General features: G+C 47.4%; 1 protein-coding gene across 4 annotated transcripts in view; it reads right to left on the minus strand.

The window, feature by feature from the left end:
* Positions 1–13,520, minus strand: part of CGNL1 (cingulin like 1) — an 80,401-nt gene extending 66,881 nt beyond the window's left edge. For 2 of the 4 annotated variants that reach the window (XM_063142844.1, XM_063142841.1), the window contains exon 1: positions 13,433–13,484. The gene's annotated coding sequence lies outside the window, so the exon portion shown is untranslated. Of the gene's footprint in view, positions 1–1,948; positions 2,038–13,432 lie in introns of those variants that run through there. The other 2 variants (XM_063142842.1, XM_063142843.1) reach the window with 2 other exon arrangements.
* Between the last annotated feature and the right edge of the window lie 1,848 nt (positions 13,521–15,368).

Consider the following 15,368-nt stretch of genomic DNA (forward strand, 5'->3'; position numbering starts at 1 on the left):
TATACCCTTTATTTATTTTACATCCCTGAACTTGCTTCATTTTATGAATTGCATCCTCTGTAAATATGCTAAGCACTGAAGCCAACATCCACTCAACAAAACCTTTACTAATTTTGACTCAGTATAATTTACTCTATCTGTAGCTTCCTGAGTTTTATTATTATTCATAATCTCTTCCTGTTTTCTGCAACATAATGAACATTTTACTCCAAAGGCTTTTTCTAGCTCAATAAACTCTCTGTAATTTAGCATTTCCCAATTTCTAGCCTTCTTCCCATACTTAAAGATTGCAACTAGGATTTTCTCTCTCTCTCTTTCCTTAAACCAAACAGATCTTCACATAATTGCTCATTCAGCTTTATTGAAGTCCTTCTTTTAATTACTGTTTTTAGTTTGTTTGAAGCACAGCTTAATCCATTTATAGCCTTTGTCTGTATTTATCTTTGGGAGCAGAGGAACTGTAGCTAAAATTAGGTGGAAAGCGGCCACACTTATCCAGTGGATCCATTCACATAGATGCGATATAAAGTCATCACCTGCTTGTTTCAGAAGTTTAGGATACTCTAATATTCTTGCCAGTGTGTTTTCTTCTACAACTGTCTGACCAGTCTTAGAACACACTGTTCTCTTCCAGCAACCTTTGCTTGCTTCTCTTTTCCTCCCATCACCTGAAGCTCTTTTCCTGAGTAAAGCTCCTAGTATTTTTTCCAAACACCTTGCTACATCCTTTTGAACGTCCGCCAACCCAGTTCCTTGTTCGCACCTCTTCTTTGTACTTCTTGACTTGTTCTCGTGACAGGTCTCGCCTGCCTGCCCCGTACCATCACTTCTTTCCTCTGCAACTTATTTATGAACCTAGAAGGCTTTCTGAATATTAACTAATCAAAATGGATGTGTGCCCTGCCTGTCTCCTGCTCAGAGCAGTATCTGAACCTTACAACAACCCTCTGAGATAGGTCAGGATGACAGATAGTCACTTGCCCAAGTGGCTGATAACTTTTGCAGGCAACAACAAGGAGGAAACTGAGGCAAGGGCAAAGATGGCAGAGAAGAGAGGCATTTTCTCAAAGTCTCTGCCTGTGGCCACAGTTTCCACGGGCAGAGACTGGCCTTCTCCACCCTGGCATGTGCCATCATTCCCAGTAAATATACAACTCCCATCATTCCCAGTAAATATAAAATACATAAAAATGAATTAAAACATAATATACATTGTTAAAACATCCTAAAAACATCCTAATCAACATTTATTGCCATGTTCATCCAAAATCATTTTTAAGATCCTTCTTTTATTCCTCTATGTTCTGATCTATTTTGTCAAGGGCAAATGGGCCACTTGTGAGCTTTTGCTGTAGCCAACCAATCAGCCATCATCATCATCATCATCGGCTTTTAAGCATTCAAAGCATTTCATTTGCGTTATTCTGGTGTGAGCCTTACAACAGCCATGTAAGATAGGTTAATGCCATATTGCAGATGGGACTCAGGCTAAGTGAAAACAGCTTGCCTCAGGCCACCTAGTGAGGTTATGGAAGTGGCGGCATTCAAACCGGGTGCCTCCCATTCATAGCTCAAGGTCTCTTAGCTACTTCAGCGTACAACTGGATGGATCCTGCTAACTTATGTAGGCAGCTTGTAAGGATTCACATATTGGCTCCAATTTTTACAACACTAACTTGTAAACCAAATTTTAACCAAGGTACGTTGATTTCCCCCCCCCTCCCACTTTATGAAGGTGGGGAAAGCGCCAATTAAATCAAAACTTGCCTTTAAGGAAGTCCACACAACCCTTTTCTCGGGAATTCCACCGGCTGCTCTTTGAAAAGTGGCTGAACTAACAACCTCTTGGGCTCACAAGGCCACCAGGATATTTAGGAAACAGTTCCAAAGTGCTGGTAAGCACCTGACATACCATGGGTTTAAAAAACAAAGAGAGACGGACACACACCTGGGAAATTCTGCAAACAAACATGCCTTTGAATGAAGTCAGCTTCCACCTTCACACAAACACGCAATTATGCCTCTCTCATATATTTGCTAGAAGAGACTTTGGACCTGCAATGGGAGCCTGCCCACCAAAGACAAAGGCTTCCCCTTGGTCTAACATGGCAGGTCCACAGTCCACTTTCCTCCACACCACCGGTCAGTGACTGGCGGTCAGAAGACCTATCCATCCCCACCCCCATCATGTATCAGCAGCACTGGTGAGGGGGGGGGGAGTGTCCTTGCCTTTTTCCTGACTTGTACCCGCCCATCCACAAAGCTGCTATTATTTAATTTAATTTAATTTAATTTAATTTATTTATTGTATTTAAATCCCACCTTTTTTCCTCCAAGGAACACAAGGCAGTGTACATAACCCTCCTCCTCCTCTCTGTTTTATCCTCACAACAACAACCCTGTGAGGTAGGTTGGGCTGAGAATCTATGACTGGCCCAAAGTCACCCAGTGAGCTTCCACAGCTGAGTGAGGACTAGAACCTCGATCTCCCGACTCTCGGTCTAACCTACTCTAACCACTACACCACACTGCCTCTTATACTGAGTCAGACACGCCTCCGTCCATTGAGCCCAGCGTTGTCAAGACTGACTGGGGGTTCAGGCCGGAGTTTTTTCAGTCCTACCTGAAAATGCTCCTGGGGATCAAATCTAGAGCCTTCTGCATGTAAAGCAGGCACTCTTCCAACTAACCCACATGAAGTTGCCTCACAGACTGAAAATCTGAATAATTCTCCATGAACCAAATATCCCTCAGACTGAGTGCTCAAAACTTTCAACACACCTCATCCTGAAAAGGTGGACATTTATCTCATTATCACCTGGGGGTCACTTGGGGGTTGTTTTACACACCCCTGTGTGTTTCAGCCCACACAAACATCATCGTGCGAAGGTTGCTGTGTGAGCCCAACTCACTGGCCAGTCCAGAATGAGCTGGGAACTCTCTGGAGGTGCTTCCGGCCTGGTGTGCGTGCGTATGCAATCGTTTCACAACAGCGATGAAGGAAGGGGGCGAGGGAGGTGCCCTGGAACCAGGAGCAGGCCACATTTCAGTTAGACTAAGGATACATTTCCACAGGTCCGTCCCTGGGTGTTTTGCTGCCTGAGGTGAAGCAGCAGAGGGCACCCATACAGCCCAGTTAAGAGGGACCGTATTCCAAGGCCTGCCAAAGCTTTTTTGGCACCTGTGGGAATAAAACCCACAAGCACCTCACCCACACCCTTCCCGGCAGTCAAAACACAGTAGTAACAAACTAAATCCATAAAGATTTTCTCTCCTTTTACGCCACTCAAAATCAGCCGTCTGAAGCCACCACTTCGCTCTGCCTCAGAGTAGGGCCGGCCCTACTCCCTCACAGCAAACAGCTTCTGCAGCAGTTCAGCAAATGGGCCAGAATAGGGAAGGAAGGAAGGAAGGACGCATGGGAGATTGTTCAGAGCAAGCGTGTCACTTCGTCCCACTGGAACAGCTCGGCAAACAATTCACCTTCACGGTTGGCGACACACAGGCTGAGCAAACTATGGTTGGGGTGTGTGTGGGGTGGGCAGGGTTGTTCTACTGAAAGTCTGTAAGTATCAGAATTAAACAGGTGATGGAGAATGGCATGTGGAGGGGAGGCCTTGTCCTACCACTGCAGCAGGTAAACAAGACCCCCTGTGTCACATGCACAAAGAAACTGAGGTAACTGAAATTCCTCCACCTCTTCTTCTTCCACTGGGCAGGAGCCTCTACAAATGCTTATTTATGAACCTAGAAGGCTTTCTGAAGAGACAGCAATATTAACTAATCAAAATGGATATGTGCCCTGCCAGCCCCCTGCTCAGAGCAGTATCTGAACCTTACAACAACCCTCTGAGGTAGGTCAGGATGACAGACAGTCACTTGCCCAAGTGGCTGATAACTTTTGCAGGCAACAACAAGGAGGAAACTGAGGCAAGGACAAAGATGACAGGGAAGAGAGGCATTTTCTCAAAGTCTGAGTCTACACTGGCCAAAGTTTCCATAGGCAGACTGGCCTTCACCACCCTGGCACGTGCGAGGAATGTAGAACTACAAGTCCCATCATTCCCAGGGGATGGGGATGATGGGAAGGCTGGCATAGTTCAGATCCCATCCAAAGACTTGGAAATAGGAGGGGGCAGGAGGCATACCTATGGCATCTTCCATGTGCTCCGTGCCATGCCAAACTCTACACATTTATTTATATATTTATTACATTTATATACCACCCTACAGCCGAAGCTCTCTGGGCAGTTCACAAATGATGATAAATGTGTGTCTGTTCTTTTCCTTCCTAATCCCCAGCAACCAAAGAAGTTCCCTGAGCAAGATGGGGCCGTGGGGTGCAGGGAGGAGGCTTGACCACTTTCCCAGCGTCCTGCGCTCCTGCCAAAAATTGCCCCCTTTCCCCCAAATCTGCTATTGGCTCGAGCAGAGGAACGCTCCTTTGGCATCAGTGATATTCTTCTTAGGAGTGTTGCTCTGGTGGAAGAAAAATGACACCCCTGGAGACCTTCCAGGACTTCCATTCTGCCCTAGACCTGGTGCTGAATCTGGTGTTGCTCCTGGACCCTGCAAGACTCCCGTCTCCTCGGTGGCTCAGCAGGCAGGGTGGCCCAGCTGGGAAACTGAGCATTGGTCCCAAAGTCAACAGAGGAGGAGCGCAACGCATTGCTAGCTACCTGGAGAAAAACCTAGAGATGGAAACATCTGTGCAATGACATCACCGCCACAAAGGAGAGCAAGTGGGGACACGGCCAAGAGCAGCACTCGGCGAAAGATCGCCCTCAGCGGGGCCAAAAGTCACAAGGACAGAACAATGGGGGGAAGGAGGAGTCCCCCCCCCTACACAACCACCAGGTTTTATTTATTTATTTCGCGGGGTGAACCAAAGTTTCCTCTCCTTTCCCCTATGAGCAACATCTTCCCAGGACGGCACTGGACAGGGGACGCCGTTAATTAAAAACAAACTTGCACCCGTCACTTTTCACACCATGGGGGGGTTGTGGGGCCGGGGGTGAGGGCTTCCATTCCGCCAGAGATCCAAGAGGCTTTGCCGGATCTTGGGTTTGCAGTTCTTGAGGGATCTCTTCAAGGAGGGAAGGAGGGAGCAGGCCGCCAGTAACTCGCAAAGCCCCAAGACTGCAGCCTTTTCATTCATACAAGAAAAGGGAATTTAGAACCCAGAGAGAGGACAGGCCAGAGCGACAGCACCAAGTCAGGGCGGCTTCTACTTTTTCAACCAACATCAGGGCTTGAAAGAATGCAGGAACGCTCCATTTTGTAGTGCCTCCTCACCTCTTTCTCAAAGTTTAATGTTCATGTTTAGCTAAGTTGGGTTTGCAAACCGTATCAAGACAAACACACACACAAGCTCAGAGGCAAAGGCTGCCTACGGCGGCGAAGGGCGCACGCCCTGAGCCACAAGGTAATTGAGACTTAAATGAACATCAGTTGACATGATTTCTCAAGCCACCATTCAGCAGTCCATTTTCGTCACAGCCAGGATCAGTCCTTGCTGTAATGAGGCTGTGGTCCGACGGCGGTATCTGAGCTTCCTGGGCAACATAACAAGAACGTTGTGCATTTGCAAGTTTGCACTTGAGTGTTCAAAGCACTTCACATAAACGATGGCAGAGATCCTGACAACAGCCTTTTAAGGTAGGGCAATATTCAGGTTAGTCTGTAGATAATGCGTACATATCCCAAGTTGTTTTAAATTATACTTCAAAGCAGCCCTAGGGAGTTGTCCATTTCATTGTGTTTGACCCTTTCCCCACACACAATTAGTCCCATGGAGTGGGAGAAGAGATAATACAGGCAGATGCTGATGGCTATTTTGTGACTGCGTGGAAGAGGTGACATTTGAACTGGGCCTTTCATATTTATTTATTAATTTTAAATCCCGCCTTTCCTCCAAGGAACTCAAGATGGTGTATCAAGTTCTCTGCCCATCCTCACCTCCCTCCACTATTTTATCCTCACAACAGGTAGATTAGGGGCCCAAACTTGCCCAGCAAGCTTCGAACCTGAGCAAGGTTTGAACCCAAGTCTCACCAGAGGCATGCCTTTTTGAGCTTGGGCAAAGCCGGGCTGTTTCCAACCATGCCCAGAAGCAGCAAGACAGAAACACACCAGAGAACAGCAACAAGCGAAACGTTTCTGCCATCTGGAACGGCCAATCTTTAGAAGAGATGCCATTAGGTGGGAAACTTTCTGCCACCGATTTTGAAAAGCCCAAGTGAGCAGCACTGGCAACGTCTCTTTGCACGGCCTTTTAGACCAGTCTCCAAAAGTAGGTTGCAGAACAGATGCTAGACTTGGAGAGAAAGCCGCGGGGGGGGGGGGGGCTCCCTCCAAATCCTCCGGTGAGGAGCACAGCAGGCATGCCAAGGGGCCCGAGCAGCAGCAGGCAGCCTGACTCACCACAGCCGAGTTCTTCTTGAGCCCTGAATCTGGGCTGCTCAAAATCACAAGAAAAATGCCAGGGAGACGTTTGCCCGTAACAAAACAACCTCAGACGAAAGGGGGATGGCACTGCTTCCCAAAGCTGGTGCCAGTCCTTTAACACTGGGCGCTTAGGCCTCTGTTCCCCTTTCATCTGTTCCCGCAACACTGCAATAATGACAGGTCAGTTCAAATCCTTCCAGCATTCCCTTTGCAACACACACACACACACACACACACACACACACACACACACACAGAGAGAGAGAGCTTTGCTGAAAACAACAGGCCTTTGCAAACATCAGGTTGTTTAACTGCAGCTCCCTCTCTCTCTCTCTCTCTCTCTCTCTCTCTCTCTCTCTCTCTCTCATTGCATGAGGTTTCTTTAAATGTTGTTTACCTAACAGGAATATCTGGAGTATATTTGTTTAAAATTACAGAAGAAAGAAACCGAGTTGCTTAATCTCTGCCTTTCCACGAGCGACTCTAGATAAAAACTTTCCAACTCAGGTTGTTCTATGGGCGGGGCGGGGGAGAGATAAAGCACATACAGCACAGATCAGACCAGATTCTACCTCTGTGCAGCAGCCTATCCCAAACCGGTGTAGTCCAGATGTGCTGGACTATAACTCCCATGTTAGCTACAGTTGAAGGGAGTTGTATTCAACGCACCAGGTTGGGAAAGACTGCCCTATAACCTCCAGGCAACCCAGGGATTCCAAAAACAACCAGTGGGCCTCAGCCGTCACTGTGCTGAACGTCTCAAAGGTATCAACCTAATGAAGAAGACACACACAGGTAAAGAAAACATGACCACGGCCAAAACTCAGGCATTATTTTTCTGTATAAAATGCATTTCATCTCCATTACCCGGTATGTGATCTTCAGACTGGAGAGACATTAACGACGCTGTCAAAATCTTTGTCAGGACAATGACGCTTTCTTCTTTCCAATTGTGCTCTTTAAAGAGCAAATCCCCAAACAGTCCCACGGCCACAGCCAAAAGCAAAACAGGCCTGATTCTCCAAAGAGCGATGGGATTTCTGTCGGTCAAGCAAAGCCAATGTTGGTTTGCAAGACAAAATGGGGGAAAGGCGCACCTCTCAGGGTGCAGACCCCAAGTGCAGACGTCATACAATGCTCCCAACATCCTTATTTAAGAGATTGTCTTGTGGCACAAGTTGCTAAAACTGAAGATCATTATGGGAGTAGGATCTGTTTTAAAACAACAGCATTCTTTCAATTAAAAATAGTGAAGAAAGACCTCAAATGCAGGCAACTTTAAAAGGAAGAAAGACACACACACAAAAAACACCAAACTCACAAATGCCCAAGAAAAAAACCGGCACTCTGGGCATGTTATTAATTTGCCCAGTTGATATCCTTCCATTTGGTAGAAGAGATGCCACACAGTAAAATTATGACTGATTATTACCATAAAAAGAACGAGCCGTTACAATCTCAACAAACCAATGATAAAAATATAATCTGTATACTACATCAGAGGCAGTCTCAGAATAACAGTCCCTGGGGAAGAGACCTCTTGCCTCCATGTCTAGCTTATTTTATTTATTTATTTATTTATTTATTTATTTATTTATTTATTACATTTTTATACCACCCAATAGCCGAAGCTCTCTGGGCGGTTCACAAAAATTAAAACCATAATAAAACAACCAACAGGTTAAAAACACAAATACAAGAGGGACCGGCCGACGAGACCACATCACGCCAGTCCTTTTCCAGCTTCATTGGCTGCCAGTCCAGGTCTGGGCCAGATTCAAAGTGCTGGTATTAACATTTAAAGCCCTAAACGGCTTGGGGCCAGGCTATCTGAAGGAACGCCTCCTCCCTTATGTACCTGCCCAGACCCTAAGGTCATCCTTAGGGGTCCTTCTCTGCGAGCCCCTGCCAAAGGAAGTGAGGCAGGTGGCTACCAGGAGGAGGGCCTTCTCTGCTGTCGCACCCCGGCTGTGGAATGAGCTCCCTAAGGAGGTTCGCTTGGCACCTACATTATATGCTTTTAGACGCCAGGTGAAGACCTTTTTATTCTCCCAGCATTTTAACAGTCTATAAATAAATTTTAACTTGATGTTTTATATTTGTAATTTTGCATTGCTGCTGTTTTTATTTGGTTGAGCTTTTATATTGTATTTTATATTATGGTTTTATATTGTTGTTTTATACTTTGAATGGTTTTAATTTTTGTGAACCACCCAGAGAGCTCCGGCTATTGGGCGGTATAGAAATGTAATAAATAAATAAATAAATAAATAAATACAAAATACAGTATAAAAAGCACAACCAGGATAAAACCACGCAGCAAAAATTGATATAAGATTAAAATACAGAGTTAGAACAGTAAAATTTAAATTTAAGTTAAAATTAAGTGTTAAAATACTGAGTGAATAAAAAGGTCTTCAGCTGGCGATGAAAGCAGTACAGTGTAGGCGCCAGGCGAACCTCTCTGGGGCGCTCATTCCACAGCCGGGGTGCCACAACAGAGAAGGCCCTCCTCCTAGTAGCCACCTGCCTCACTTCCTTTGGCAGGGGCTCACGGAGAAGGGCCCCTGTAGATGATCTTAAGGTCTGGGCAGGTACATATGGGAGGAGGCGTTCCTTCAAATAACCTGGCCCCAAACCGTTTAGGGCGTTGAATGAGGTGGGCTTACATAAGAACATAAGAAGAGTTATTGATAGTAGCCATGGGTAGCCTTCCCCTCCAAGAATTGGTCCACCCACCCCCTTTAAAAGCCATCCACATTGGTGGCCATCACTACGTCTGGTGGCAGTGAGTTCCATAGTTTAACTCTGCACTGTGTAAAGAAGTATTTCCTTTTATCTGCGCTGAATCTCCCACCAATCAGCTTTATGGGATGAGCCCATTGGGTTCTAGTATTATAGGAGAGGGAGAAAAATGTCCCCCTCTCCACATTCTCCAAACAAGCATAATTTTGTACACCTCTTTCACGTCTCTCCTTAGCCTCTTTTTTCCCAAGCTAAACAATCCCAGCCGTTATTAGCTTCCCTCAGAGGGGAGATGCCCCAGCCCCTTGATCACTTTAGCTGCCCTTTTCTCCTCTTTTCTTTGGGGCTTCCCAAAGGCATCTGGTTGGCAACGTTTAGTTTAGTTTATTTAAAACATTTCTATACTGCCCTTCACTGCAAGAGATTCCTGGGCACTGTAGAATATAAACAACCAATTATTTAAACCGTGCAATGCAATACAATGAAACTAAACTCCAACAGACACAACAATAAAAAGCAGCAATAAAAACTGGAGTAGTGGGAGGGGGGATGGTGGACTCAACTCGTTTTTATCTTAATTTTAGAATTTCTGTGAACCGCCCAGAGATCCCTGGCTATGGGGGCGGTATATAAGTGTAATGAATGAATAAATAAATAAATAAATAAATAAATAAAATAAAGAGGTCTTTGGGCTGATCCAGCTTCAGGGTCTTTTTCTGTCCTTAATCTTAAAACCAGCAGCCAGAGTCTAAAAATCAGCAACTTTTTCAGTCGTCCCACAAATGCTGAGAAGAAAGGATGTTTTACTGCCTGAAATCGTAGACCCATTTGCTGTCCGGCGGAACTCAATGGGACTGGCTTCTGAGTAGACTAGCGTGGGCTTGCACAATCACAGCCACAAAGAGAGCACCAGTTGGGTGTTCCGTGGAGAGGCACCAACACGGATGCAGCATGAGATCTGCTTATCCTGCCAGACGCCAAGCTAGCCTCTGATGAGAAGAATATTTGGAGCAAGGTCCCAGCCAACTTTGCTCCTCCCAGGGTGGGGGAAAGGGTGCTCTCCACAGGATCTGATTCTGGGCCCTAAGACCTACAGGCTGTGTTCCAGCAGAGAGAGGCGAATCAGCAAATGGTGCCTCCTCTGTTAAGGTCTGTAGTACCCAAGGACAGCCAAGTTATTTTGGCACCTGAGGAGTTAAAATATAATAATAATAATAATAATAATAATAATAATAATAATAATAATAATAATAATATACAGCCCTTTCATGACACCCCAAATCAAGTGCCGGAGGCCGGCTGTTGCTGGCTTTGCAAAGTAAAGGGTAAAAAAACCCAGGCTGGCAGGAGGGCCTCTTCCCCCTGGGAACTCCACCGGCAATTGAAAGCTGTAATTCTACCCTTCCTGGAGGACTCTTCCAAGGCATGCATTAGCGGTAGACATCATGACATCCTTCAAAACAGACACAGCCCACCGCAAAAAGCAGTGTTGATTAAAAAGAAAACTGCTTCTCAGCTACAGCCTTCCTAAAACAAAGGTGCTTAACAAAAGATCGCTTCATTTTATTTTATTTTTAAAAAAACAAACTGCCATCCAGTCCCTGATCATCAATTCAAGAAAAACATTTCAGCAGATTCCTCTAGTTCTGGAGTTTGAACACTGTATCCCAGGGAAGCCATAGACAGGAGGCATTTCTCAGAGGTTTATTTATCTATTTTTGTTTTAATCTTAAGGTAACACACCTTTCCATTTCTTGAGAAATGCCCCAAGGTGCCAAACAACAAACAAAATTAGAAACACACAAAGAGCAGAAGCAATTAAAATCAACCATAAAACAAGAGCCGGGCATAATAAACTCAAACAAACACACAAAAAGTGTTTAACTGGAACTGAACACCAGCAAGGAGGAAGGCCAGGCAGGTTTCATGGGGCAGGGAGTTCCAAAGGCTACACCAAACACCACACTAAGAGTGGTGGTATGTATGCATGGTGAGCAAAGTTCTAGGGAGGCGTCTCAGCCATTATTTATTTCCTCAAAATTATTGCAGAGGAATAATTATTGCAGAGGAATAATAATCATGCAGAGCCCCATTATTAGGGGCTCTGCATGAGGAAATAAATAATGGCTGAGACGCCTCCCTAGAACTTTGCTCACCATGCATACAACTGCCTGCTGTCCCTTGCAATGCACAGCCGTTGAGGAGCTTGCTAGAATCTATGCCCAAAGTGCACAAACAGGCGATGTAGCACAAGAGATGCATTTGGTGGGTTAAGAACATAAGAAGAGCCCTGATGCTGGATCAGACCGAGGGTCCATCTAGTCCAGCATTCTGTTCACACAGCAGCCAACCAGATGTTGACCAGGAACCCACAAGCAGAACTTGAGTGCAACAGCACCCTCTCACCCATGTTCCCCAGCAACTGGTGTACATAGGCTTACTGGCTCTGATACTGGAGGTTCTGCATAGACTGAGCAAAGGCATCCCAGGGCCCTCCTCAACATACTACAGTTCCGGCAGACCAGGAAAAGGTGTCCCTGAAAGTTTTGGGAAGTCCGCTCTAGACTGAGCCATTAGCAAGGGAAGATGGAAACAGATACCTCCGGTACGTGAGGAGTCGGAAACAAAAAGCCCAGAACGCTGACGCTCCGGCAGCGTTGACGCTAACATTCTTGCTGACCTGAACTACTCTGCACGCTTCGTGCACCCTTCTTGCTCCACTGTCGACCAACAAAGGACCGTGGTTGCTACTTCATGTACACAAAGTTGCTTAAGAAACCCATTTCCCCTTCCCGGCCGCCTGCAAGCGTGTGTGTGGTCCATCATTAAACAGCCTCCTTGTCAATCCACTTATCCTGGATGACAGCAGCAGACTAACTGGGTAAAGGCTTAACTCTGCTATGATCCGGCTTCGTACCGGCCCTAAAGGTTTCATTGACCCTACTGAGTGCCAGTCACACACCGTCATGGCATTTGCACCCATTTATAGAGAAAAGACCTTTCAACGATATTTTGAAGGGGGGGATTCCTAAAAGCTTTTCAAAATTACAACTAATTGAGGAGTTATAATAGGGGAAGTGACAGCACTTCGGACGACCTGATCTTGGGGTGAGTTTTAACACTGGTCCATACGTGCCCACAGCTGCCTCCAAAGAGAAGTACATACCTATGTCACGTTACGCACAAGTTTAATTGGAAAGCTGTGATTACCTGTTAGAAAGCCAGAAATAGAACTAAACCAGATATCAGAGCCTGCCAGGCAGGTAGGAAAGAGATGCATCCCTTTCTGTCGAGAATAGGCTAACTGAGCGAATAAAAGGAAGGCGGAGAAGTTAAAGCCACTCAACGCCTAGGAATCCAAGGAATTTGCCAAGAGCAAATGCCCCCACTGGATCAGTGCCGGATCCGGACCATCCCTAAGCATCTCTCCAGCACCAGCACCACCGCCCCTCCCGCCTGCCTCAAGTTACAGAAGCCCACGGGCCGGAGCTGGCTAAGTTCAGAGAATGAGGAGGGCAGCGCACAGGGCCCAGGCTTGCGAGACCTGGGTGCGAATCCTGCTCCCAGAGAAATGGCCCTTGCACCCAGGGAGATGGAGCAGGGCGCAGAGTGGAACCGGAGCACTGGAACACGCTTGGCTTCCTAGGCACGTGTGCACAGCCTCCATTCATCGGAGGCACGCAGAAGCCTCGGGGGTGGGGGGTGTCTTTAGGGTCTTGCCCCAAACTCCACCGCCGCTCGCTCAGCCCTCCGCCCATTAGGTCTCGCTTCTGCACTCTTCCTGCCCCCTCCCCGGCCAGAGGGAGGGGGACAAAGGAATGCCAAACAGGACTTGGCATTTGCTCACAAGTAAGGGGAGGGGGAGTTGTGAAAGATCCGTGGAGGAAGGGGGCAAAGTTCTGTGGGGGAGGTTTAAAGAGGGGGTGCGGCAGAGCAGAGAGGCGGGCAGGCTCTGGGGGGCGCCCTAGTAGAGAATCCAGGCGGGGTCCCCCCCCCCATTTCCAGCCGTGCCCCTACTTAGGAGGGGCACGAGTCCGCGGGGGGGGACGGATCTTCCAGCGCGGCCAGCCCCCTTGACGGTGGATCGGGCCCCACGGCCCGCTGCCTGCCCCCCTCCCGACCCCTTGCTAGATGGGGCCCCTCCGCCAGGGCAGCCTGTTCAAGCCGCTCCCCCAGCCCAAGCCACCCAGTCCCGCCCCGGCAGGCAGCGAAAATGCCCTGACTCCCCACCCCGCCGCACCGTGCCCTGGAGCATGTGCAGAGCGCCGCACCTGCAGTCCTCGTGCGGCTCCGTCCTGCGCCGGGTCCGAGTAGGCAGCGGCGGCAGCGGCAGCGGCGACGTCCTGAGAGGCAGGCAGCGGCGAGCGCGGCCGCCCCGCACTGCCCGCCCCCGCCAGGCCGCCGGAGGAGGAGCCGAGGCGGGACCCGGCTGAGCCGGCAGCAAAGGCCGGCCCGCCCTCTGGGCCAGGCGCTCTGCACATGCACGGTCGCTCAGGAACCGCTCCCCTTTCGGGGAGGAAGCCCTTCGTGACGAAGAGGGAAAGTCCCCGGAGCATGTGCAGAGTGCCCCTTCTCAAGGAAAGCAAGAACAGGAGCCTTTCTCAGTCGAGGAGGGGCGATCCGGCGGGGGGGGCTCCCGGGGGAGGGTCGTTGGTGCCTGTTGATGGCTCCTCAGTGTTTTCAATATTTGAAACGTTTATTATTGTATTATTTTGGCATGTGTATTGCTATATTATTATTATTATTATTATTATTATTATTATTATTATTAATTCTTGTTTATTTTGTTGTTGTTTGGTTTTATGATTGTAAACCTCCCCGAAGGCACTTGCCAGTTGGCTAGTGTACATATTTAAAATAAATAAATAATCAAAATCTATATATTAAACCCTCCAATATCAGCACGCGTCACAATACCAATTGTTGGGGAACACAAGCAGCAATGATCAGCAATCATGAATTCTTCTTGTCCCAAGATAACACATATGAAGTGGTACCGAATCCTGATTCCCCAAAGGGCAATTCGTGATGGCTTAGAAGCTGCGACAGGTTTGGCTTCTCCTGTCCCTGTGAGGCTTAGACAGATGGCACACCTGTTGAAGTTCTGCCTGACTTTTGGCACGGGGGTGGGTGGGCTTCTACACTCTTCCCCTGTCACCCTCTGCCTCAAGCAAACCAGTGTGACAGACCGGAAAACTGAGTGCATTTCGTGCCAGCGCAGGATTCCTGGGAAACATATAATCCCCTTTCCATGATGATCCAACTCAAACAGAGTTCCAGCAATCTTGGTGACCCATCAAACCTCCAGGTCTGCTTTTAATCGCTCGCCACGGCCTCTGTACAACCCGACAGCAGCAGATTAAGGAAAAATTCCCAAAGATTAGGGGCAAGGCTCAGTGTCCCAGCTACAGAGCATCAGACACGTAATGCACACATTAAGAAGTGAAAGATGATAACTCGTTACAGGGCAATAAATCAGAAGCCGATACCAACCCAGGCAAGGTGCTTAGGAAGCTTCCCTGGGGAATAAAAGTCTATCAGAATAAAAGCACCCACAGGAAATTAGGTGTTACATGATGGGCCAGCTTGTGTCAAGTGGGGCTGCCTTTCAAAGCCACTGGTGCCGTTTTGTTACTTTATTTTTAAAAGGTATGAACTGCCCTTCATCCGTAGGATCCTGGGCCAGCATTCACAACATCAACAAGCAACAAGTCTAAGAACAAAACGAAAGGAACAATTAAACGCTAAAAAGCAAACTGAACAACAGCCTTTTCAACCAGCAAGCCAAACAGCAATTAATTCAATTTTAAAAAGATTCTTCTAAAAATACAAATGATGAAATGCCTGGGCCAAGAAAAACGTTTTAACTTCTTGCCGAAAAGGAAAGAAAGTCGTTGCCAATGGTATCTCCTTTGGAAGAACACCTGAGAGATTTGGCACCACCACAAAGAAGGCCCTCTCCTTTGTGGACACATCATGACCAGCTTTGCAAGATCACTGCGGCTCATCTGGGCTTAGTTAAGCCAAGGTGGCGTTGTGGAGCAGGCTGGCGGCCATTATGAATGTTCAACCCCTGGCGGGAGGTCGCCATGGTTTGTCGCGTGTCTGAACCCAGGTGACAGGGGTTGTTTGAGGGTTAAACAGTGCTGCAGTTGGGCCTTTCATTTTCCTGACAT

The sequence above is a fragment of the Elgaria multicarinata genome, chromosome 16 (assembly GCF_023053635.1).
Source record: "Elgaria multicarinata webbii isolate HBS135686 ecotype San Diego chromosome 16, rElgMul1.1.pri, whole genome shotgun sequence".
Lineage (NCBI taxonomy): Eukaryota > Metazoa > Chordata > Lepidosauria > Squamata > Anguidae > Elgaria > Elgaria multicarinata.